We start from the raw sequence: 24,751 nt of genomic DNA, 5'->3' as shown, positions 1-24,751 counted from the left end.
ATTTAGGAAAACACTGGCTGTTTATTCAAAACAAAAGGAAAAAAATGCGGAGCGCAAAACAAAAACGCGTCTGATCACTACGAAAGAGAAAACGGCATCAAAGGGTTAACGCAGCGAAACAAACACAAATTATGCTGCCAATGCACACGACCAAACGCAGCCAAATTATGCACAATTTGGCGCAACGATAGCGTTACCGAAGTAAAGGCAGCACCAATAAGCGGTACTTCGCAAAAAAGAATTGAAAACAGCGGCAATGACCGGTGCGTCTGATTGGCAAGTACCGTAAACCCTCATTAATTTGCACTTTTCTTCAATTCACCAATATTCCGCATATAATAAATATTTTATGTTTTTGGCTTTTCACTTTGCTTTATTTTATTGCTTTGTGTATTATTTAATTGGTATTCCAATTCAACGAGGTGCCAAAAATTGAGACTAGTGGCCAAATAGAGAAACACAGCGCACAAAATGGTGGCTTGGTTCTAGCACTCAGTTTTTTCGCACTAAATACCTGTGAATTCGGCATAGATTAGCCGAACACTTGCCTTTTTTTGTTGATTGAAGATGAATCCAATTTGTCGCACAAAACCAGCCAGCTAGAGCTCTATTCGCAACAGGACATAAAACCAATGACTTATGCCGAGACAACGAAGATGTACTGTAGGTTTGTCGTGCGAATTTCCAACGAAAATGCTGGATGCCGAAGTCGCTGCTCGGGCGCCAATGAAAATTTGGAGGAATTTTTCCAATTTAGTCTTTAAGATGACCCCGGTCCAGCGGGCTCAAGAGCGATTTTTTACGTTAAATTGTCAGGTAATGTCTGACCAAAAAAAAACAAACAAGTGCTCGACTTCACGGTATTTATTCAACTGGTCTCAGCCAGAGATAGCGATAACTCCAACTCCAGTAACATGTTCAGAGAGCAGTACAAGAGCGCGGCGGTTGAGACCAAAAGCTCTGAGCTAGGGTGATTGTGATAGGTTGCTGCAACAACGGTTGCAGTAAGGGCATTAATATGTGCCTGGGTTTTCGAATTTATGGTAATTTGTTTATAGTCGCTAGAACGACTACATTAACTGTATCATCCACATGGCGTTGGAGTTTTAGGCATCTGTCAATTTCTAGTAGGGTACTGTGGAAGCGTTCCACCTGTCCGTTTGATGTGCTGTGTAGCGGCGGTGCATTTGCCAAATCAATGTCGAATTGGTTCTTTAACAAGGACCGAATAGTCTCTGAATTAAAGGCTGCCTGTCGCAATAAATGATTCTGGCATTTGAGAAGATGTTTACCAATTGTAGAATTGGTATTTTTACGTCAGTGATCGTGCGCGAAGCAATTTGCTGTGTAATTGCAAACTTTGAGAACTTGTCGACCGCAGTGAGAAAATATTTTCCTGCAGTGTGAAGCAATTCACCTACCCTTGCTGGTATTGGTGTTACTCCTAATTCCTGCTTTCTAGGGTGCCTATTGTATTTGGCCTTTTGATATATCCTGCAGTTTGTTACTACTTCTGCCGCGATCCTTTTCATTTTTGGAAAGTAGTAATCGCGCAGAACCTGCTTTACGTTTTCGTGGGCTTCGCTCTCCGTCATTGGTGATGTCCGTCACCAAGGCCTTGCAGTATCGGAATTTCGTGTCCGGAAAGGCTTTAACCAGGTAATTTTGCACAAACGCCAGTATTGGCAGGGTGCAGTAGATGACATTAATGACCCCCTAACTTCTTTAATGAAATCTAGAAGCGTATCATAATTAACAAAGTCAATCTTGTTACGAGTTTTTTCGAAGAAGAGGATGTGAAACTGGTTGGAAGGCGTACTTGATTCTTCCAGGATTATTTGGTTCCTGAAGCAGTTCAAAGGTTTGTCAACGGCTTCGATTACATAAGTCAGCGAGGCCTCGCTGTGGAGTGTAGCTGCATCTGACCGACTCGGGCTCTCTAATGCATTAACGCTTTGCCGCGACAGCGCGTCTGCTACATGATTGTCCCTGCCATGTTTGTAGAAGTCTCTTGTGCCACACTGTGCCCCCATTACCCTCATTTGCCCAGCATGGTCGCCGCATATTAGAACTCTAGCCCCGATTCATGTTAAATCCTATATTTCATATTGAGCAATAGCACATGCATCGCAACTCGTAAACTAATAAATGCTTAACTCTTAATAATACAATTTAGATTGAAATTTAACTTACAAATTGAAGGAAGGGAAGGGTACATATCTCTAGTTTTTATGTTAGGCAAATAGATAATAATAATAAATAAATATGCAAAAGGGAATGTAAAAAAAACTGTGCGCAGCGATCGTTATGGCAGGTCAGTTATTCAAGTGCATTAGCGAAAGCAACCGCAAGTAGAAAGCATAAAAGAATGTCAGAGCGACCAGCCTCGCATCTTCCCTTTTGTGCCTTGTTCTTAAGAGGGCTGTCTCTTATGCGCGGCGTAAGCGCTTATGGTTGCCAGCAAGGCATAAGGGAGAGCGCCCAGCCTCTCTTAAGCGAAGAAGCCCCTGACTACGTGAGATTTTTTTCTTTTTCGGTTATACAATAAATAGTTGCTAATAACAAACAAACTCCAATATTTTATCTTTATATTTTTGGGATCACTTACGACCTTCCTTGATTTGTTTTAATAAATGCGTTGAAACAGCGATGAAAGCGCTTCCATGGACTGCGGCAACGTTCCTAAAACGAAAGCTGGAGAAATAATTTTACAACAAAAAAACTCACGCTAACATAAATTAGGAATCAGCGGTTACACTGATGGATATAAAAAAAACGACCGTCGTTGCCGCCGGCTTCACATCTGGGCACTCCTCGGCACTTCGTATGGGGAAACGAAAATAGGTCTAGACCCAGATCTATATTTCGGGTAGAAATTGGTTGACCGTTTACGTAGCTTTAACAATTTCCGCAGACTTGGACGGCTTTCAATATATCGCGGGTCCGTGACACATAAGTGGCTCGCGCCTGCAAAGCGACTGATGAGCCGATCTTTTACGCCTCTCGCTTTGTGCTGCTCGGCGAGCAGCTTTCGTATTGGGGTTCAGACAGGTACCCAAACGATTGCCCGAAGTTTAGGCCGGTACTAACCGCCAATCTGAAAAATTAATTTCCTACAATAAAAAAAAAGCACTACCCTACGCCACGAGTGTATGTGGTGTATATTAGCGACGCTGCAATACATACCAATTGAAATTGGCACTTCACACACTTTTACTTTATAAACGCACAATATTTCTTTCTTTTTCTGTATTCAGCTGTTAAGATCTTTTCCCGGTTTTTTATTCCCCTTTTTTTTCTTTATACTTGGACTGGACAAAAATAGCACGTCCGTCTTCGCCAACAGTTTTTCTTCCAAGAGACCGAGGCTAGATCTGCACAGTCTGAGACCCCCCAGTACAGCGTTAAACTTGAGAATCCTCCATTTTCGAATTGACGCCGTAATTATTTTACAAGTTTCAACTCAAAAAAACAGAAAAAACACCGATCTCCTTCGTTTCCCTTTTAACTTGAATTTAGGCGGCAAGGTTGAGTAACATAGGGAGACCAATATCCCTTCTTGGTACTTTTCCAAATGTTCCCTTTTGTGGATCCCAGTATTTATACCTTTTTTTATACGTTACTCTTTCAAACCACTTCAAATCCCCCCTACCAAAATCACACTTTGGGGAAGAAGGACCAAAAGGGTGATTCCCACTTAGAGCGATTTTTAACCATGGTGCTACTGTTTGATATCTTTGGCATGGAATTTGCCGATCAGACGTCCTTGCAGATCCTCTAGCTCGTAATAGGCTTGACCCAACTGTCGCCGGGTAAGGCGCTTCACAAAAACGGGAGCCAACTTGGCATTAAATCCTTTCACGAAATTACTTTGCTGGAAATTTCGACGGTAAACCTCCTGTCCCACTCTGAATGATACCTCCTTACTTCGAAGGTTATACGTCTTTTCATTTCGTTCGTGCTGAGCCCTCATTGCCTCCTTTGCCGTGCCACGCATCAGATCAAATGAGTCGTCCCTAGAAAAATGCACCCAACGATCTTCTAACATCTCTAGCTGCCTCAACAACTGATACGTGGTACCATTCGTGATCATCTGTTGTCTAAACGCCAACTGGTATGGACTCGCCTTTACGGCACTGTGCACAGCCGATCTACACTGCTGAGCTGCTCATCCCAGTTACCTTGGTCAGTATTTATGTAGGCTTTGATTGCTGCCAAGATAGATCTGTTAACTCGCTCGGACGCGTTAGCCTGCGGAGCGTAAACGGCGGTGTAAGCGTGCTCTATGCCATACTTCTGAAGCAAGGAGTTGAATGCATGGGACTTAAATTGGACGCCGTTGTCCGAGACTAGCTTTTCCGGCACTCCAAAGCAGTGAAATAATTGTTCCTCAATGTATGGTACGATGGCGTCGGCGGTAAATTTTCTTACGGGTTTAATAAACGGAAATTTGGAAAAATGATCTAACACCACAAATATCCCGACATTCCCACTACGACTTCTAGGATACGGTCCCAGAAAATCTACGTAGAGCTTCTGAAAGAACCGTTCTGTTTCCCCCGTTTTTGCTAATGGCGGTCTTAAAGGTATATTTGGGTGCTTAGTACACTTACAAATTTCACACCGGTTTATGAACTCTTTGACATCTTTTAACAACGTCGGCCAATAATAGTAGCGCCGAACCTTTTCGAGCGTTTTATTTATGCCTCCGTGTGCAGATAGGGCGTGCTCGTGAGCCATTTTCAGGACCGAATCTATGAGCCCCTTGGGAATCCAAATTTTCCAACAGAGTTCATCCGCTACCCTTCGCCTGTTGCGTGCTCGGTGCGACGATATATATGCCTGCCTACCACCTTTACATCTTGCATCTGAGCCTGACTACTCGCTACTTTAGCCCTAAGGGAAACGTAATCCGTCGAACTAAAGTGCTCCGACTCCAAATCGAACCTTTCTTCTGGTTCGATCTCTGACAAATCTGGGGAAAAGACCCGAGACAAGGCGTCTGGAACGATGTTTCGAGACCCTTTTCGGTGGCTAATATTAAAGGAATACCCCTGAAGCTTCAAAGCCCATCTGGCCAGTCTGCTACTCAGATCTGATTGGGACATCAGCCACTTTAAGGAGGCATGGTCGGTTATCACCGTAAATTGATGTCCCTCTACATAAGCGCGAAATTTCTTGATGCTCAGAATGGCAGCTAAGCATTCCTTTTCCGTCACCGAGTAAGCACGTTGGCACTTATTCAATTTTCGTGACATAAACGCAATTGGTACTTCATCGCCCTCTTCGTTTATCTGCATCAGTACCCCTCCTACTCCTGAGTGACTAGCGTCGCAGTGGATAAAGAAAGGCTTTTCAAAATTCGGTGTGTGTAAGACGGGCGCTTCACACATTGAGTTCTTCAGCGCTGTGAATGCAGCTTCTGCTTCTTCGGACCAAATGAACTGGCGTTTCTGCTTCAGGGCGTCCGTCAGAGGCGCCGCAATAGCCGCAAAATTCTTTATAAATTTGTGGTACCATCCCGTCATACCCAAGAATCGACGCAACTGTTTCACCGACTTCGGAGCAGGATATTCCTTAATGGCCTCTATTTTGTCCAAGTCCATGCCTATAATACCGTGACCCACTACATGCCCCAGATAGCGGACCTCAGGCACACAGAACTTGCTCTTCTGTATATTAATTGTAAGCCCCGCTGCAGACAGCTTCTCTGCTAATACTTTTAACACACTCAAATGCCTTTCAAAGGTGTCTGACACTATAAGCAGGTCATCCAAGTATATAAACACTTCGTTTCGAAGATTGGCTGGAATAATGCGGTCCATAAGTTTGGACATAGTAGACGGCGCATTGGTAAGCCCAAACGGCATAACTTTAAACTGGTAAAGCGGCCGTCCAGGCACTGTGAATGCTGTTTTATCTCTAGAACCTTCTTCTAGCGGTATTTGCCAGTAGGCATCTTTTAGGTCGAGGCTAGTTATGTATTCTGCCTTTGGTAAACGGCTTAAGATCCCATCTATGAGCGGCATGTGATACGCGTCCTTCCGAGTCACCTCGTTCACCTTGCGGCTGTCTATACAAAGACGAACCTTCTCCGGCTTCCGGACGAGTACTACCGGACAAGACCACGCACTGTTGGATTCTTCGATGACCCCTAGCGCTAACATGCGATCCAACTCCTCATACATTAATTTCTCGATAGCTGGGGACACTGCATAGTGTCGTTGTTTTGTGGGCTTTGCCTCACCTACATCTATTACATGGGACAACAACGTGGTTTTTCCTAAACCATTATCCGCGAAAGACGGAAGACACTGAATGGTTCTATTCAGTTGTTCTCGTTGCACCTCCGATAAAGGACGTTGGTTTTCTGGCTTCCACACCTCATCGCAATGGTTCACCGTGTCATTAGCACTTCCTTGTGGATACAAATCGGCTGGCAATAAGCCAAATTTGGTCCAAAAGTTAATGCCCAGATACAGAGGCTGCGTTAGGGTTGGAACGATGTATAGGGTAACAGACCTGGTAACACCTTTATAGCCCACTTCCGCTTTAAGCTGTCCGCTGTCCGAACTGTGGATGTCATGGGCTTAAATTGAAATTGGCTTTCAAGCAGCTCGCTGGCCAAATCTCCACCAATGCAACTAATAGATGCCCCTGTATCCATTAATCCAACAAGCTTTCTGTCTAATAATGTGACCTCTGCATATGGCCTGAGATCTTCTGATATTATTGACGATACCAGAGCTTTTTTCTCTAACCTTAGATTTCTGACAAATTCTTCCCGACGTACTTTAGCTCGTGCTTTCCGTTTAGACTCCCTATCCTCTTTTTCTTCCTGTGTTATTTTCTTATTAACTATGGTTAAATTATTGTTTACTATTGGGATTGGGAATTGCGTAGCAGCTTCTATCGCTACTCGGTGTTCGTCGCTTTGGACGCTGATGGTCTGCGTGCACTTTTCAAGGGTGCACGCACTTGGGTGTTTTTTGTTGCTTGGCATTTTTGGCACGACGGCTTGTAAGTGTCAGTCTGGCCACACCCATAGCAAAAAAACTACTCGCTCTGCTACGCAATCCTGGTAGCGATGACCATTACCACGGCAGTTCCAACAGACTAAGTTGAACGCTGCTATCTCCCCCTCACTTTCGTCTGACTCCTCTTGCCCTGGGCTTTCTACCGCGTGAACCAACCGTCTTGGTGCTGGTCGTGGTCTAGCCACCGGATCTTTACCAACAGTTTGCATGAACAGTTCCCGAGTCTTCACCAAGTGTCTTAACTGTGCAATGCTAAAGATCTTTTCATATAGCAGTTCATGCTGTATCTCCGGCAATAAATTGGATCGGAGTGACTCCATCAGGGAACCTTCTGACAAGGGCGTTGTCAAGGTATCTGCCAGTCGGACAATCGCTTCGTAGAACTCATCAAATGATTCGTTCTCCTTCTGCTTTCTTCGGTCTATTGCAGCTCGAATGTTGACGTCTGTCCTCGCATCCTTGAATCGTACTAACAATGAAGATTTAAGGTCGGCCCAAACGACCGTCCTAACACTCTTATGGTAGCGCCAATACCAGTCACTGGCACTTCCCTCAAAGAGATTGCTCACGTATCTCGAAAGCAACTCGAAATTCCCGTCCAGTGTTTGGATCGTGAGCGCTTCTACCCGATAAATGAAATCGTCGACGGAAATTCCAGTCAGCCCAGAGAACCTAAGCTTCCAATTGACTAAAATTTGACTAACACGCTCTGGTCGAATATCCACACTCATGGGGGAATTCCTGCTGGCTGTTTCGAAACCCTGAAACCCGGGCAAAGGTGTCGCCCGTCGTGCCGATCCTTCTCCAGCTTGGTTATCCCTCGAAGGAACATCCGCTGTATTTGCCAATTGGCCCATGAGAGAGCTGAGAATACCTTGAAAACCGTTAGCGATCGCATTGCTTAGCATCTCGGTTTGTGTCAACGAGGCTTCAGCCATGGCTTCGGCTATCATTCGCTGAAGCTCGTTACTAGGCGGCGGAGCTACCACCACTGGCGGACCAGCTTCCCTAGTTTGCGGCTGATTGGCCGAAGCAGACGTCGAAGCTCCCTGTGGAGCCCCCACATGGGCTTTACTCCTTGTATCAGGCATTTTTGGTACCAATAAGGTTCCGACGGTATCCCCAGCAGGTTCGTCTAATAAATTCAACGTCGATGACTGAGAAGACGTTTTGCAGACAGGACAAACCTTCTTAGAACCCACTCGAGCGCCAAAACAGGCCCTATGGAAAGTGTGACCACAAGACGTGGTAAGGAGCTGAGCCAAATATTCCACCTGAGCCTGGCAGATCAAGCAAACACTTTCTTGTAATTCTTCGTCTGCTAAATTCTCGCAACTGCCAAATACGGGCATAATATAAAATATAAAATATAATAATAACGTAATTAAATAGATAAATAAAATTTAAGAAATTAATAAAAAAAAAGATACAGTATCAAACCAAAAAAAAACAATCTGCTAGGACCATGCTTAAGTCAAAGGGAATAATAGGGTATATCTATGTGTGTGTATGTGTATGATGTTTCCCATGTACTACATTTACTCAACTACATGCATAAAGAAATTAATAATAACCCACAACTCGTAGCTATAGACGGTCCGGGTCTTTCGCGGTGGGTAATAGTTTTATACCACGTTTCCATCCAACGATACCAGATACCCAGCCCGATGAGTATGAGTCCATTCACAACTCCTTCCTGGCAAATTGAGGCCTTTCACCCACCGTTCCTGATCGGATAATCCAGACCGGAAAAAGCAGGAGCATTCCTCCAGCATTGGCCAAAAGGAACAGGAAGGAAAGGAAGACAAACGAATAAAGAAAGAAAGAACGAAACGAATAGTAATAAGCTCGATGCATCGGGGTGGTACCGGTGTTATATGTACTCATCATTCCGGCCTGCATCATAGGAGCCCGCTTGGTCACTTACAACGGTGGCAATAGTTTAGTAACCCACTGCGCTGATCCAGCATAAAGTGATAAAGCCAAAACAAACAAAACAGAATGACAACTAGAAAGACACATTTGTCCCGATACTGGTTGGGAATGTAAGGTCACATCTACATTCCACAATTTTCACAATCATTTGGGCCTTTCCGGTTTGTTGTCAGTTGCGACAACTCGGGCCCCACGTTGGGCGCCAAATAATAAACTAACTGTAGCATATTGGATATTACCAAACCTTCACGGAAGGCTGAGCAGGTGATGATTCGTCTCCCGTCCGGGCACGTGCTTGTTCCGGCTTCCGTCTCATCGGCAAGAAATGGGGGGGTTTTTTTTATTTCCCAGAACGGACGGGACACAGCTCTACTCCAACAATCATAATACTGACACAGTAACGCTCATTAAAATTTCACGTGCAAGCGAAGTATCGGCACAAATATGTACAAGAGCAAATACACCTAACGACGCACACGGACACATACACACATACAAGTCGTGCCACGGTGTTGTTGTGACCCCTCATGCCCACCCTACCATGATCACCGCTCCCGGTTCATCCGGTGATCCCATCCCCCATTACCCTCATTTGCCCAGCATGGTCCCCGCATATTAGAACTCTAGCCCCGATTCATGTTAAATCCTATATTTCATATTGAGCAATAGCACATGCATCGCAACTCGTAAACTAATAAATGCTTAACTCTTAATAATACAATTTAGATTGAAATTTAACTTACAAATTGATGGAAGGGAAGGGTACATATCTCTAGTTTTTATGTTAGGCAAATAGATAATAATAATAAATAAATATGCAAAAGGGAATGTAAAAAAAACTGTGCGCAGCGATCGTTATGGCAGGTCAGTTATTCAAGTGCATTAGCGAAAGCAACCGCAAGTAGAAAGCATAAAAGAACGTCAGAGCGACCAGCCTCGCATCTTCCCGTTTGTGCCTTGTTCTTAAGAGGGCTGTCTCTTATGCGCGGCGTAAGCGCTTATGGTTGCCAGCAAGGCATAAGGGAGAGCGCCCAGCCTCTCTTAAGCGAAGAAGCCCCTGACTACGTGAGATTTTTTTCTTTTTCGGTTATACAATAAATAGTTGCTAATAACAAACAAACTCCAATATTTTATCTTTATGTTTTTGGGATCACTTACGACCTTCCTTGATTTGTTTTAATAAATGCGTTGAAACAGCGATGAAAGCGCTTCCATGGACTGCGGCAACGTTCCTAAAACGAAAGCTGATTTCATTTTACAACAAAAAAAAACTCACGCTCTCCTCTGCCGGTTAACCGTTGCTCACTTTCGCCCTGTCACACATTCCACTTGCTATTTCTTCCGAACAGAATTTAAAACACAACCAAAAGAAATTTACTAAACTAATTACACTAATGACTCTATAACATAAATTAGGAATCAGCGGTTACACTGATGGATATAAAAAAAACGACCGTCGTTGCCGCCGGCTTCACATCTGGGCACTCCTCGGCACTTCGTATGGGGAAACGAAAATAGGTCTAGACCCAGATCTATATTTCGGGTAGAAATTGGTTGACCGTTTACGTAGCTTTAACAATTTCCGCAGACTTGGACGGCTTTCAATATATCGCGGGTCCGTGACACATAAGTGGCTCGCGCCTGCAAAGCGACTGATGAGCCGATCTTTTACGCCTCTCGCTTTGTGCTGCTCGGCCTAGCGCTGGGAATTTTTGGTATGGAGCTGTAAATGGGCGAGGAGCATAAGTCCCTTGTCGCGGCCGGAGGCCCTAATATCGGGGAAATTGTTGTTGCGAGCTTTCGTATTGGGGTTCAGACAGGTACCCAAACGATTGCCCGAAGTTTAGGCCGGTACTAACCGCCAATCTGAAAAATTAATTTCCTACAATAAAAAAAAAAGCACTACCCTACGCCACGAGTGTATGTGGTGTATATTAGCGACGCTGCAATACATACCAATTGAAATTGGCACTTCACACACTTTTACTTTATAAACGCACAATATTTCTTTCTTTTTGCTGTATTCAGCTGTTAAGATCTTTTCCCGGTTTTTTATTCCTCTTTTTTTTCTTTATACTTGGACTGGACAAAAATAGCACGTCCGTCTTCGCAAACAGTTTTTCTTCCAAGAGACCGAGGCTAGATCTGCACAGTCTGAGACCCCCCAGTACAGCGTTAAACTTGAGAATCCTCCATTTTCGAATTGACGCCGTAATTATTTTACAAGTTTCAACTCAAAAAACAGAAAAAAACCGATCTCCTTCGTTTCCCTTTTAACTTGAATTTAGGCGGCAAGGTTGAGTAACATAGGGAGACCAATATCCCTTCTTGGTACTTTTCCAAATGTTCCCTTTTGTGGATCCCAGTATTTATACCTTTTTTTATACGTTACTCTTTCAAACCACTTCAAATCCCCCCTACCAAAATCACACTTTGGGGAAGAAGGACCAAAAGGGTGATTCCCACTTAGAGCGATTTTTAACCATGGTGCTACTGTTTGATATCTTTGGCATGGAATTTGCCGATCAGACGTCCTTGCAGATCCTCTAGCTCGTAATAGGCTTGACCCAACTGTCGCCGGGTAAGGCGCTTCACAAAAACGGGAGCCAACTTGGCATTAAATCCTTTCACGAAATTACTTTGCTGGAAATTTCGACGGTAAACCTCCTGTCCCACTCTGAATGATACCTCCTTACTTCGAAGGTTATACGTCTTTTCATTTCGTTCGTGCTGAGCCCTCATTGCCTCCTTTGCCGTGCCACGCATCAGATCAAATGAGTCGTCCCTAGAAAAATGCACCCAACGATCTTCTAACATCTCTAGCTGCCTCAACAACTGATACGTGGTACCATTCGTGATCATCTGTTGTCCAAACGCCAACTGGTATGGACTCGCCTTTACGGCACTGTGCACAGCCGATCTACACTGCTGAGCTGCTCATCCCAGTTACCTTGGTCAGTATTTATGTAGGCTTTGATTGCTGCCAAGATAGATCTGTTAACTCGCTCGGACGCGTTAGCCTGCGGAGCGTAAACGGCGGTGTAAGCGTGCTCTATGCCATACTTCTGAAGCAAGGAGTTGAATGCATGGGACTTAAATTGGACGCCGTTGTCCGAGACTAGCTTTTCCGGCACTCCAAAGCAGTGAAATAATTGTTCCTCAATGTATGGTACGATGGCGTCGGCGGTAAATTTTCTTACGGGTTTAATAAACGGAAATTTGGAAAAATGATCTAACACCACAAATATCCCGACATTCCCACTACGACTTCTAGGATACGGTCCCAGAAAATCTACGTAGAGCTTCTGAAAGAACCGTTCTGTTTCCCCCGTTTTTGCTAATGGCGGTCTTAAAGGTCTATTTGGGTGCTTAGTACACTTACAAATTTCACACCGGTTTATGAACTCTTTGACATCTTTTAACAACGTCGGCCAATAATAGTAGCGCCGAACCTTTTCGAGCGTTTTATTTATGCCTCCGTGTGCAGATAGGGCGTGCTCGTGGGCCATTTTCAGGACCGAATCTATGAGCCCCTTGGGAATCCAAATTTTCCAACAGAGTTCATCCGCTACCCTTCGCCTGTTGCGTGCTCGGTGCGACGATATATATGCCTGCCTACCACCTTTACATCTGGCATCTGAGCCTGACTACTCGCTACTTTAGCCCTAAGGGAAACGTAATCCGTCGAACTAAAGTGCTCCGACTCCAAATCGATCCTTTCTTCTGGTTCGATCTCTGACAAATCTGGGGAAAAGACCCGAGACAAGGCGTCTGGAACGATGTTTCGAGACCCTTTTCGGTGGCTAATATTAAAGGAATACCCCTGAAGCTTCAAAGCCCATCTGGCCAGTCTGCTACTCAGATCTGATTGGGACATCAGCCACTTCAAGGAGGCATGGTCGGTTATCACCGTAAATTGATGTCCCTCTACATAAGCGCGAAATTTCTTGATGCTCAGAATGGCAGCTAAGCATTCCTTTTCCGTCACCGAATAAGCACGTTGGCACTTATTCAATTTTCGTGACATAAACGCAATTGGTACTTCATCGCCCTCTTCGTTTATCTGCATCAGTACCCCTCCTACTCCTGAGTGACTAGCGTCGCAGTGGATAAAGAAAGGCTTTTCAAAATTCGGTGTGTGTAAGACGGGCGCTTCACACATTGAGTTCTTCAGCGCTGTGAATGCAGCTTCTGCATCTTCGGACCAAATGAACTGGCGTTTCTGCTTCAGGGCGACCGTCAGAGGCGCCGCAATAGCAAAATTCTTTATAAATTTGTGGTACCATCCCGTCATACGCAAGAATCGACGCAACTGTTTCACCGACTTCGGAGCAGGATATTCCTTAATGGCCTCTATTTTGTCCAAGTCCATGCCTATAATACCGTGACCCACTACATGCCCCAGATAGCGGACCTCAGGCACACAGAACTTGCTCTTCTGTATATTAATTGTAAGCCCCGCTGCAGACAGCTTCTCTGCTAATACTTTTAACACACTCAAATGCCTTTCAAAGGTGTCTGACACTATAAGCAGGTCATCCAAGTATATAAACACTTCGTTTCGAAGATTGGCTGGAATAATGCGGTCCATAAGTTTGGACATAGTAGACGGCGCATTGGTAAGCCCAAACGGCATAACTTTAAACTGGTAAAGCGGCCGTCCAGGCACTGTGAATGCTGTTTTATCCCTAGAACCTTCTTCTAGCGGTATTTGCCAGTAGGCATCTTTTAGGTCGAGGCTAGTTATGTATTCTGCCTTTGGTAACCGGCTTAAGATCCCATCTATGAGCAGCATGGGATACGCGTCCTTCCGAGTCACCTCGTTCACCTTGCGGCTGTCTATACAAAGACGAACCTTCTCCGGCTTCCGGACGAGTACTACCGGACAAGACCACGCACTGTTGGATTCTTCGATGACCCCTAGCGCTAACATGCGATCCAACTCCTCATACATTAATTTCTCGATAGCTGGGGACACTGCATAGTGTCGTTGTTTTGTGGGCTTTGCCTCACCTACATCTATTACATGGGACAACAACGTGGTTTTTCCTAAACCATTATCCGCGAAAGACGGAAGACACTGAATGGTTCTATTCAGTTGTTCTCGTTGCACCTCCGATAAAGGACGTTGGTTTTCTGGCTTCCACACCTCATCGCAATGGTTCACCGTGTCATTAGCACTTCCTTGTGGATACAAATCGGCCGGCAATAAGCCAAATTTGGTCCAAAAGTTAATGCCCAGATACAGAGGCTGCGTTAGGGTTGGAACGATGTATAGGGTAACAGACCTGGTAACACCTTTATAGCCCACTTCCGCTTTAAGCTGTCCGCTGTCCGAACTGTGGATGTCATGGGCTTAAATTGAAATTGGCTTTCAAGCAGCTCGCTGGCCAAATCTCCACCAATGCAACTAATAGATGCCCCTGTATCCATTAATCCAACAAGCTTTCTGTCTAATAATGTGACCTCTGCATATGGCCTGAGATCTTCTGATATTATTGACGATACCAGAGCTTTTTTCTCTAACCTTAGATTTCTGACAAATTCTTCCCGACGTACTTTAGCTCGTGCTTTCCGTTTAGACTCCCTATCCTCTTTTTCTTCCTGTGTTATTTTCTTATTAACTATGGTTAAATTATTGTTTACTATTGGGATAGGGAATTGCGTAGCAGCTTCTATCGCAACTCGGTGTTCGTCGCTTTGGACGCTGATGGTCTGCGTGCACTTTTCAAGGGTGCACGCACTTGGGTGTTTTTTGTTGCTTGGCATTTTTGGCACGACGGCTTGTAAGTGTCAGGCTAACCACACCCATAGCAAAAAACTACTCGCTCTGCTACGCAATCCTGGTAGCGATGACCATTACCACGGCAGTTCCAACAGACTAAGTTGAACGCTGCTATCTCCCCCTCACTTTCGTCTGACTCCTCTTGCCCTGGGCTTTCTACCGCGTGAACCAACCGTCTTGGTGCTGGTCGTGGTCTAGCCACCGGATCTTTACCAACAGTTTGCATGAACAGTTCCCGAGTCTTCACCAAGTGTCTTAACTGTGCAATGCTAAAGATCTTTTCATATCTTTTCAAAAAAACCATCGTTCTCTTTCGTAGTGATCAGACGTGTTTTTGTTTTGCGCTCCGCATTTTTCCTTTTGTTTCAAATAAACAGCCGGAGTTTTCCTAATTAAATTCTAAATATACTTTCTAACCAGACAACAATCTGGAAACCTATTCATTTACGCGAGTGCATGCCTTTTGATTTGTGTTAAAATATTATTTAACTTTTTATTTTTCGGCGTCGGCTTGTGTTGTGTTGTGTTGTTGCAGTGAGTGAGTATTGCATTGCAGTCCGCTCTCGTCTGGTAGCTTTTGTTGTCTTATCACTCTCTCGCTATCACCTCAACCTCAATAACTGTTCTTTCTCTCTCGCTCTTTCAACTTTCTGAGCAATAGCGCTCTCTGTCTAGTAGCTCTCGCTATAACCGCTCTCCACTCTGCTCTCTTTTTTTTCTTACCAATTCCGCTTTGAGCGTTGTCTGGCACATTGGTCTGATACCAATATGTTTTGGAAATTTTTAATTTTTTTGATTTTAATAAAATATTTGAATAATAAAAATAGAATGGAATTCGCTGTGGTCTGCGCCAAAAAAACCTGCAAGAAGCAGATCACTCACGATCAGCCAAATGTCCCCTGCTGGCTCTGCGACAGCGTAGTCCACGCAAAATGCGCGGGATTTTCTGGCCTCGTGAGCGATGCCATAGCCAAACGTAATGGCTTGCATTACAGTTGCGAGGCTTGCCGTGCGGTGGAGAAAGACATGGTGGCTTTTATGAGGCAGACGCGGAGTGGCTTTAAGGAGCTGACCGTTGGTTTTAAAAACCAATACGATCGGCTCCTAGCCATGGAGGCTCAGTTTAGCGGTTTAAAACTGCTGAATGAGTCTCCGAGGCGCAAAAAGGTCACTCCGCGGGACCTGCAAGTGCCAACCGTCACTCAGCCGTGCGCCGCCGAAAAATTGACTCCGACCACTCCAAGTGTACAGCAGTTGATCTCGTTTGCCACTCCAAAGGCAACGAAAGCTGCTGGCGATGCAGATTCGGTAGCCGAATTCATCGCCTCGGAGAATGTGCAGCCAAGTACGTCTGCAGCGTCCGTGTCCGTGGTGTCCGCAAGTTCACTAGTTGTCCCGTCTATCCCGATCCCACCAGTAAATAGACGTTCCGGACCTCCGGATATTGCCACCACAGGTACTAGACCTGCGGTGACTAAACCATTGGTGGGAGTCCCACCAAAACGACAAGTTTTTGTTTCACGGCTGGCCCCTGACCTCACATCTAATGATGTAACTGCTTTCATTCAAAGCAAAATAAAAGCCGTGGGTTTAAAGGTGGAGAAATTTAACTTCTCTTATGCCAGGGAGATAGCGTCGTTTAAGATAAGCATCTCCCCAACTCAATTTGACACCATTTGCTCCACCAAATTTTGGCCGGAGCATTTGGTGGTGAAGGAGTTTAAGGCTAAGAAGAAGAATAGGCCCCCCATATCGCTTCCAAATCTTTCCAGCGTGCCACCTTCAACCTCAACTTCCTCTTCCTCAACTTCCCGTCTTGCTCCAACCTTTCCAAAAAACTAACTTCTCTTTTAGTAACCTATCAGAATGTAAGAGGCTTGCGTAGTAAGCTCAGCATTCTTTTCCGGGATAGTGTTGTATTTGCTTCCCACGTTATTGTGTTTACTGAAACCTGGTTAAAGCCGGACATTCTTAGTTCCGAGGTTTTGGCAGGTCGGTACACAACTTTTAGAAAGGACCGTTCGTCTCGACGTGCAGGAGGGGTTCTAATTGCAGTGGACTCTTACTTCACGTCAGAACACTTCACAGTCCAAGTTCAACAGGAACTGGAATTCCTGTGTGTAAAACTGATTCTTCCCGCTTTCGCTATATTCATTACTTGCTCGTATATCCCACCTTCTTCGGATATTTCAATTTATGAGCAGCACTTGTCCGCTTTAACCGCTGTTGCTTCCTCGCTATCTGATAAAGATCGTATGATAGTTCTTGGTGACTTCAACTTGCCAGGAACTGTTTGGTCTTCGGTAAACGAGTCTAGTATCCTAGTGCCCATGTCACGACATGACTTTGTTGACGGCTTGCTTGACCTGTCCCTGTCTCAAGTCAATCATGTGAAAAATTCCTTGGGTCGATTGCTTGATCTATGCTTTGTATCGGATCCGACCATAGTGTTGTTAACCCGAGCCCCTCCGCTCACTATACCTGAAGACGCCTACCACCCTACTTTCGAGGTGTCGCTAGACATAGGACCAACTGTATTGGATCGGTCGAGTAGACTACCTGAACGTGTCCGCTGCTTTCGTAAAGCCGAGTTTGCGAAGCTTAATAACCTAATTAGGGATTTTGATTGGTCCGCTTTGCTCTTGGCACATTTTTTGATTCTTGTGTCCCGCTTTCTTGTCCGATTAGATCTGGAAAACCCCCTTGGTTTACCAAAGAGTTATCCAGTCTAAAAAACTTAAAATCAAGACTTTATAAAAAATTTCAAGAAGTGGGTTCTCCTACTTCTCACTCTCGTTATGTAATAGCTCGGTCAAACTTTTCAGTTCTTAATGCTCAATGCTATAAGAACTACCTATCTCGTTGCAGGATACGTTTTTCTCAGGACCCTAAACAGTTTTACTGCTTCGTAAACAGTAAGCGTAGAACGTCCGCACACCCATCCTCGCTATCATTTTGTAATACGTCGGCAAATAATGATCAGGCAATTGCCGATCTTTTTGCCCAGTTTTTCCAATTATCGTGCGGCTCTGGATATACTTAATAAACGCTTTAATAACAAAAGACTTGTTTTCCAGGCACACATCAAGAAGATTCTTGGGCTAAAGAGGGTAGACTCGCCTTCTGCTAAAAGGCTTCGGGAGTTTTCGGATGCAGTCAATTTACACATGCGAGCATTGCAGACATTGGGAACTGCTGAGGAGATTTCGGGATTCATGGTTATCAACATGCTGCTGCAGAAGTTGGATTCGAAGACGCAAACCAAATGGGAGGAGCACACATCGTTGGATGCTATACCTACCGCAGAGGAATTCTTCGAATTCTTGCAGCAACGCTGCCAGAAAATGGAGCGATTGGAATATGCTACAGCGACACACGCTAGTAGCGATCAGGTGGGAAAAAACCATTCATATACGCATGTTAAGAAAACGTTTGTAGCTTCCAACTCTTCCGCCGACCCGTCTGTATGCGTCTTTTGCCACTCAGCGGGCCATGGAATATACTCGTGCAAGATATTCGAAAATCTCTCACCGTTGCTGCGCCACAAAGAAGTGAAGAAGCTTTCCCTATGCTTCAATTGCCTAAAACCGGGGCACCGGACCCGCGCATGCAATAGTGGAAAATGTCGAGTATGCGGCGGTAGGCATCATAGTTTGTTGCACTTCGTTAGTATGCAGCCCACAACACAAGGCTGCCCAGGTATTACTCCTCCCGATCTGGCCGTTCAACCGGACACTCTTTCCGTTGCTCAAAATTCTGCTAGCAGCTCGTCTCTACCTTCGTCTACCTCTCTTGCTGCCCAAGGTCTTCACTCTGATGTCGTGCTTCTGGCTACAGCCGTGGTTCTCGTGAAGAATCGGTCTGGCGTTTTAGTTCCTTGTCGTGCCATCTTAGATTCAGGATCGCAGCTGCATCTCGTCACATCCAGGTTCGCCCAGCAGCTTCAGCTTAGGAGAACTCAATCGTCTGCACTTGTGTCTGGGCTGGGCGATACCAGCGTTTCTACTGAGGGATCCACCATAAGCATTTGTATGCATTCTCGCACCTCTGCTTACACAACTACACTTACTGCTCTCATCGCCCCCACGATTACCGATTCTCAACCAAGTATGGCAGTAAATGTATCCGATTGGCGTATTCCATCTAACATTCAGCTCGCTGATCCTGCATTTTTCAATCCTCAACGGGTTGATCTTCTCATTGGTGCGAGCGTTTTTTATGATCTCCTCTGCGTAGGGCAAATCAAACTCACCGATGGACTGCCTCTTCTGCAGAAGACCCGGCTTGGGTGGATCGTATCTGGTGGTGGACAGAAGGTATCAAGCTCGGCGCTTTTGGCCACGCACAATTGTCCAGATTCGATAGCTGAGATGGAAGCAAGGTTGGATAAAACTCTTCGTATGTTTTGGGAAGTCGAGGATTGTGTGGAGGCTGGGTTGAATACCAAAGAAGAAGACGATTGTGAAGCACATTTCGTAAGCCACCTTTCACGGTTGCCATCCGGGGAGTATGCAGTTCGTCTACCGCTAAATAACAATTCTGATCGTTTGGGAGAATCTTATACTCAGGCTTACCGACGGTTCATCAGTCTGGAGCGAAAACTGGAGCGTAATCCTACACTCAAGGAGCGGTATTCCGCCTTTATGAGGGAGTATATTGATTTGCATCATATGCACCAAGTCAACCCTGATTCCCGTAGCCTCTGCAAATATTTCTTGCCTCATCACTGTGTCCTAAAGGAGGACAGTACGACGACAAAACTCCGTGTCGTTTTCGATGGTTCCGCAGCTACATCAACTGGATATTCTCTAAATGATGTGATGATGACAGGCCCTGTTATTCAGCCTGCATTGTTCAACATATTGATTCGCTTTCGAACATATCCAGTCGCTCTCACTGGGGACATTTGTAAAATGTACCGCTGCGTACGAGTGTCTCCACCCGACAATTTGTATCAATGCATCCTATGGCGAGATTCCATCGAGTCCGAGGTTCAAGTCTACACATTAGACACCGTCACATACGGGACGAGGGCTGCATCATTTCTAGCGGTCCGCGCAATGCACCAGCTGGCCATCGACGAGGGTGAATCCTACCCTCTTGGCTCAGCTGCTCTGCGGCAGGAGTTTTACGTGGATGACCTCATTTCGGGCGGTAATTCGGTCGCACAGGTCATGGAAAAGATGCACCAAACATCAGCTTTACTGTCCCGTGGTAACTTTAGACTTAGGAAATGGTGCTCCAGTCACCAGGAAGTACTTGAGGGAACCCCTGAAGATGACATAGAGAAGTTCCTAAAGTTTAATGATGGAAGCGACATAGCCAAAACTCTCGGCTTAGCGTGGGACCCTGCTTCGGATCAGCTGCTTTTTGCCTTGTCCGCACTGGACACAACCTCAAAGCCATCAAAGCGGTCGGTTTTATCTACGATTGCGCGGTTCTACGACCCTCTTGGATTGATAAATCCAGTCATTGTCAGGTGCAAAATCTTCCTTCAGCAGCTTTGGAGAGAAAATTTGGATTGGGATGAAAGCCTACCCTCAGCGTTGCATTCAACTTGGATGGACTTGAGAAATAGTTTGGCAAGCATTTCTCGGATCTCATTTCCTCGCTTGGTTCTTCGTTCTAGTGTGGCTACAGAAGTTCACGGATTCTGTGATGCCAGCTTAGAAGCATATGGCGCTTGCGTGTATATCGTGTCCAGGGAAGCCCAGTCTTCGAGCCACGTTTTGTGCTCAAAGTCGCGAGTGGCGCCGCTAAAGACTATATCGATTCCTAAGCTGGAATTAAGTGGAGCCCATTTGCTTGCGAAAATCATGCAGAATGTAAAGGACATGGGAATCTTTACAGGTCGGTTCTATTGCTGGTCGGATTCGTTAACAGCATTATCTTGGATTAGGGACGAGCCAGCTAAATTTCAAGTTTTTGTGGCAAATCGAGTGGCATCAATTCAGGAGTTGACGGCAGCCATGGAATGGCGCTATGTTCCCACATCTTTAAATCCTGCTGATATTCTCTCGAGAGGCTCGCTTCCCAACCATCTTATCCAGTCAGAGCTATGGTTTCACGGCCCATCCTTTTTGCTATGCTCCAAGGATAAGTGGCCTGTATCTCCTACTAACAACATAGCAACTTTGGAGCTTCGCAAGAGAGGATTGCTAATCACGTCTCCACATGCCGATCTCACGTCCGGATGCAAATTTGCGAATTCATTCTTTCGCATGCAGCGCACATTCGCCTACATGCATAAATTTATACATCGTCTTAGGCATCCAGGACTCACCGTTTCTGATATTCGGCAAGGAACGCATCTTCTAATTCGACACATTCAGCTGGCAAGTTTGTGGATGGACATAAAGGAGATTCGGCGCAATGGTCAAGTCATGAAATCCAGTTCTATTAGTTCGCTCAACCCGTTCATCGATCATTCTGGACTACTTAGAGTTGGAGGTCGTCTTGGCAACTCATCGCTAGGATTTGACGCTCAGCACCCGCTCATTTTGCCAAAGGGACATTCCATTACCTTTGCGCTGATAAGATATTATCATGAAAGAAACCTCCATGCCGGACCTCGCGCCTTGCTATCCAAAATTCGGCTGGAATATTGGCCCATTGGAGGTGTTAAGGCAGTGTCAAGAGTCGTCAGCAGATGTGTGAGATGCTTCAGGACTAAGCCGCGCATGGTCGAACACATCATGGGAGACCTACCTAAGGAACGTTTGGAAGGATCTCGAGCTTTTGAAGTCACTGGAGTAGATTACTGTGGACCTTTTTTCTACCGATCAGAAATCCGCACAAGGCCTCCGATCAAGTGCTACATTAGCGTATTCATCTGCTTCACTTCCAAGGCTATACACATGGAGCTCGTAAAGGATTTGACCACTGCATCGTTTCTAGGCGCACTAAAGCGTTTTACTTCCACTCGAGGAAGGCCAAGTCAAATTTGGTCGGACAATGCGACAAACTTCGTTGGCGCCAAGAACGAGCTTCTGGAGCTAAAGAAGCTTTGTCTTAGCGAACCGCATATGAAGGAGGTCCACGAATCCTGCTTGGCTGACTCGATCGACTGGCGTTTCATCCCACCTCGCTCTCCGCATTTTGGCGGGTTGTGGGAAGCGGCCGTGAAGACCGCAAAATATCACCTGTACCGCTCAGTTGGACCATCTGTGCTTAGCTTCGACGAGCTGCGCACTCTGATCTGTCAGATCACTGCAATTGTTAACTCTCGCCCTTTGCTCTCGCTTTCAGAAAATCCTGATGATTTAGACGTTTTGACTCCTGCTCATCTGCTTTTAGGCGGCCCCCATGAGCAAATCCTCGAGCCTGACCTAACGAAGCTGAACTACAATCGTCTGGATGGCTGGCAGCGGGTCACCCAACTACAACAAATATTTTGGAGCCGTTGGCGCGAAGAGTATCTCACTCTTTTGCAAGAGCGCGCGAAGTGGCGCACCCCCGCGCAAAACATCTGCAAGAACGACCTCGTTCTGGTGAAGGACGAAAATCTTCCTCCAATGCGTTGGCCACTGGCTAGAGTGGTCGATGTCGTTTTGGGCAAGGACGGAGTGTGTCGCGTCGCTGACCTGAAGACATCCTCAGGAAACATCAGGAGGGCCGTCACTCGGCTATGTTTGCTGCCCCTTAAGGAATCTGTTGAGAGACTAGCTCCCAACGGGGGGAGTATGTTCGGGCCAGCCGCTGAGGAATAACCGTAACTTTAGCATTATTATTGTATGAGCATAGAGAGCCGCCTACATATGTTGTAAAACGTTGACTTTCTGCAGAGCTGCTGCGCTCTCTCGCTAAAGGGGCTCTCTGCCGCCGCCACTTCGGCAACTACTTTGATCTGCTGCCGCCACTTCGGCAGTCACTTTGATCTAACGCCGTCGTCTATAGTTTAGTTCTATGCTAACCCCTCTGCGCATTGGTTGCATATCGATCTCGCATAAAGTACATCTGGCAATAGCAAGCAATCGGCTTCCGCTAAGCCACCAAGATTAAATATATTATATATTATAAAGTTTAACCCAAATCTCTTTTTATTGTGAAATACATAGGTGCCAAAAAAGCTTGGCATCTCAAACACTACCTATTTTGAGGAACGCTACTCTGGTCAACCGTACCCATACGGATTACCGAGGTCGAACGGCATTTTCAGTCCCTTGTTAAATGAGTATTCCCTACTTCAAGATCTTCGACTAGTTAAGCCGGTGTTTTCACCGGGTCCAGACGGGGTTCCAGGTTGTATACTCAGGTACTGCGCCGAGGCTCTGTGTGGACCATTGCTTAAACTATTCACCATGTCCATTGATTCATCTTGCTTCCCCCCAATCTGGAAGGAATCGTTTATAATTCCTCTCCATAAAAAAGGTAGTAAGTCTGATGTAAAAAATTATAGAGGTATAGCAAAGTTATCCGCTATTCCCAAATTGTTTGAGAAGGTTTTAACTCCGCACTTGCAACATCTCTGCAAGTCACTTATATCTCCAACTCAGCATGGATTTATAAGGCGGCGATCAACCACCACGAACTTGTTAGAGTTTACCTCTTTCATTATTAAAGGCTTTCAAGGTAACTTACAGACGGATGTTATTTACACCGACTTTAGTAAAGCATTCGACTCTGTAAACCATTCCCTTTTAGCACATAAACTTGACCTTTTAGGGTTTCCGCCCAACCTCCTGAGATGGATTTCTAGCTATCTTTGTTCTAGGTCTCAAAGAGTCCTCTTCAAAAACTCCCTCTCTTTACCAGTAAAGGTTTCTTCGGGAGTACCACAGGGCAGCCATCTAGGCCCCTTACTCTTCACACTCTTTATTAATGACTTGCCTTCAGTAATAACATACTCTCGAGTACTTATGTATGCGGATGATGTTAAACTCTGTGTCCAGTACAAGGACATTTCATTTCATTCTCGCTTGCAATCCGATCTCAATAGCTTTCAGTCATGGTGTTGTGCAAACTTGTTACACCTTAATGCCTCGAAATGCAAAGTTATGACATTTCATCGTTCTAACCCTTTGTTGACTCCCTACACCCTATTTGGGGGTTCTCTTGAGAGAATTACCCTGGTGGATGATCTGGGTGTTATGTTAGATCCCAAGTTAAAGTTTTCCGAACACATTTCTACCATGGTAAATAAGGCCATGGGCGTGCTTGGGTTTATAAAGAGGTGGTCAAAGGAATTTGACGACCCCTATATAACAAAGACTCTCTATACCTCGCTTGTTCGTCCGATCTTAGAATACGGCTCCTGTGTATGGTGCCCTCAGTACAAAGTACACCAGGACCGTATAGAATCAGTACAGAAAAACTTTTTACTCTTTTACTATTTACTATATTTTTACTATTATTAGTAAACCTCCCATCCTTAGTTAACCGTAGAAAAATGCTTGGTGTGATATTTATGCACAACTTGATCAGGGGTGACATAGACAGCCCTGATCTGTTGAGCCGCATAAACTTCACGATTCCTATTAGACTGACTAGAAACTTTATACCGTTGTTCCTTCCACTTTGTAGATCGAATTATTCCTAGCATGAACCGTTTAGGGTCTTATGCTCGGACTATAATTCCCTCTACCATATTATATCCTCCACTAATTCTCTTCCTCTTATTACATTACTAATCCTTACACACCTTTCTAGTAATTAGTAATTGTACTGGTACTTGTATTTTGTATTTTATTGCATGCTTAATTTCTTAATAAGTTTAGTGCTAATTTTCCTCGAAGGTTAGTCTAATATCTATCTTTCTTGCATGCTCGCGTTTGGTTCGGCTACGCACCGCGCGTCATGCGGCAGCGCCCCTCGGTCGGTTGGGTGGGAGGAGGGCTGCGTTTTGCCTGGGATCCGCGCGTAACAGCCTTCTGCTGGTGTCACACGGGCCACTTGACGGTGCAGTAATTGCATCGCCTCTTGTTAGATGCAGTCATTGCATGTCAACGTCCAATAATTGGAAAAAAAAAAAAAAAAAATAGCAGTTCATGCTGTA

This window comes from Drosophila pseudoobscura, chromosome X (genome assembly GCF_009870125.1).
Source record: "Drosophila pseudoobscura strain MV-25-SWS-2005 chromosome X, UCI_Dpse_MV25, whole genome shotgun sequence".
In the NCBI taxonomy this organism is placed as follows: Eukaryota; Metazoa; Arthropoda; class Insecta; order Diptera; family Drosophilidae; genus Drosophila; species Drosophila pseudoobscura.
Note: the sequence above shows the minus strand (reverse complement) of the source record.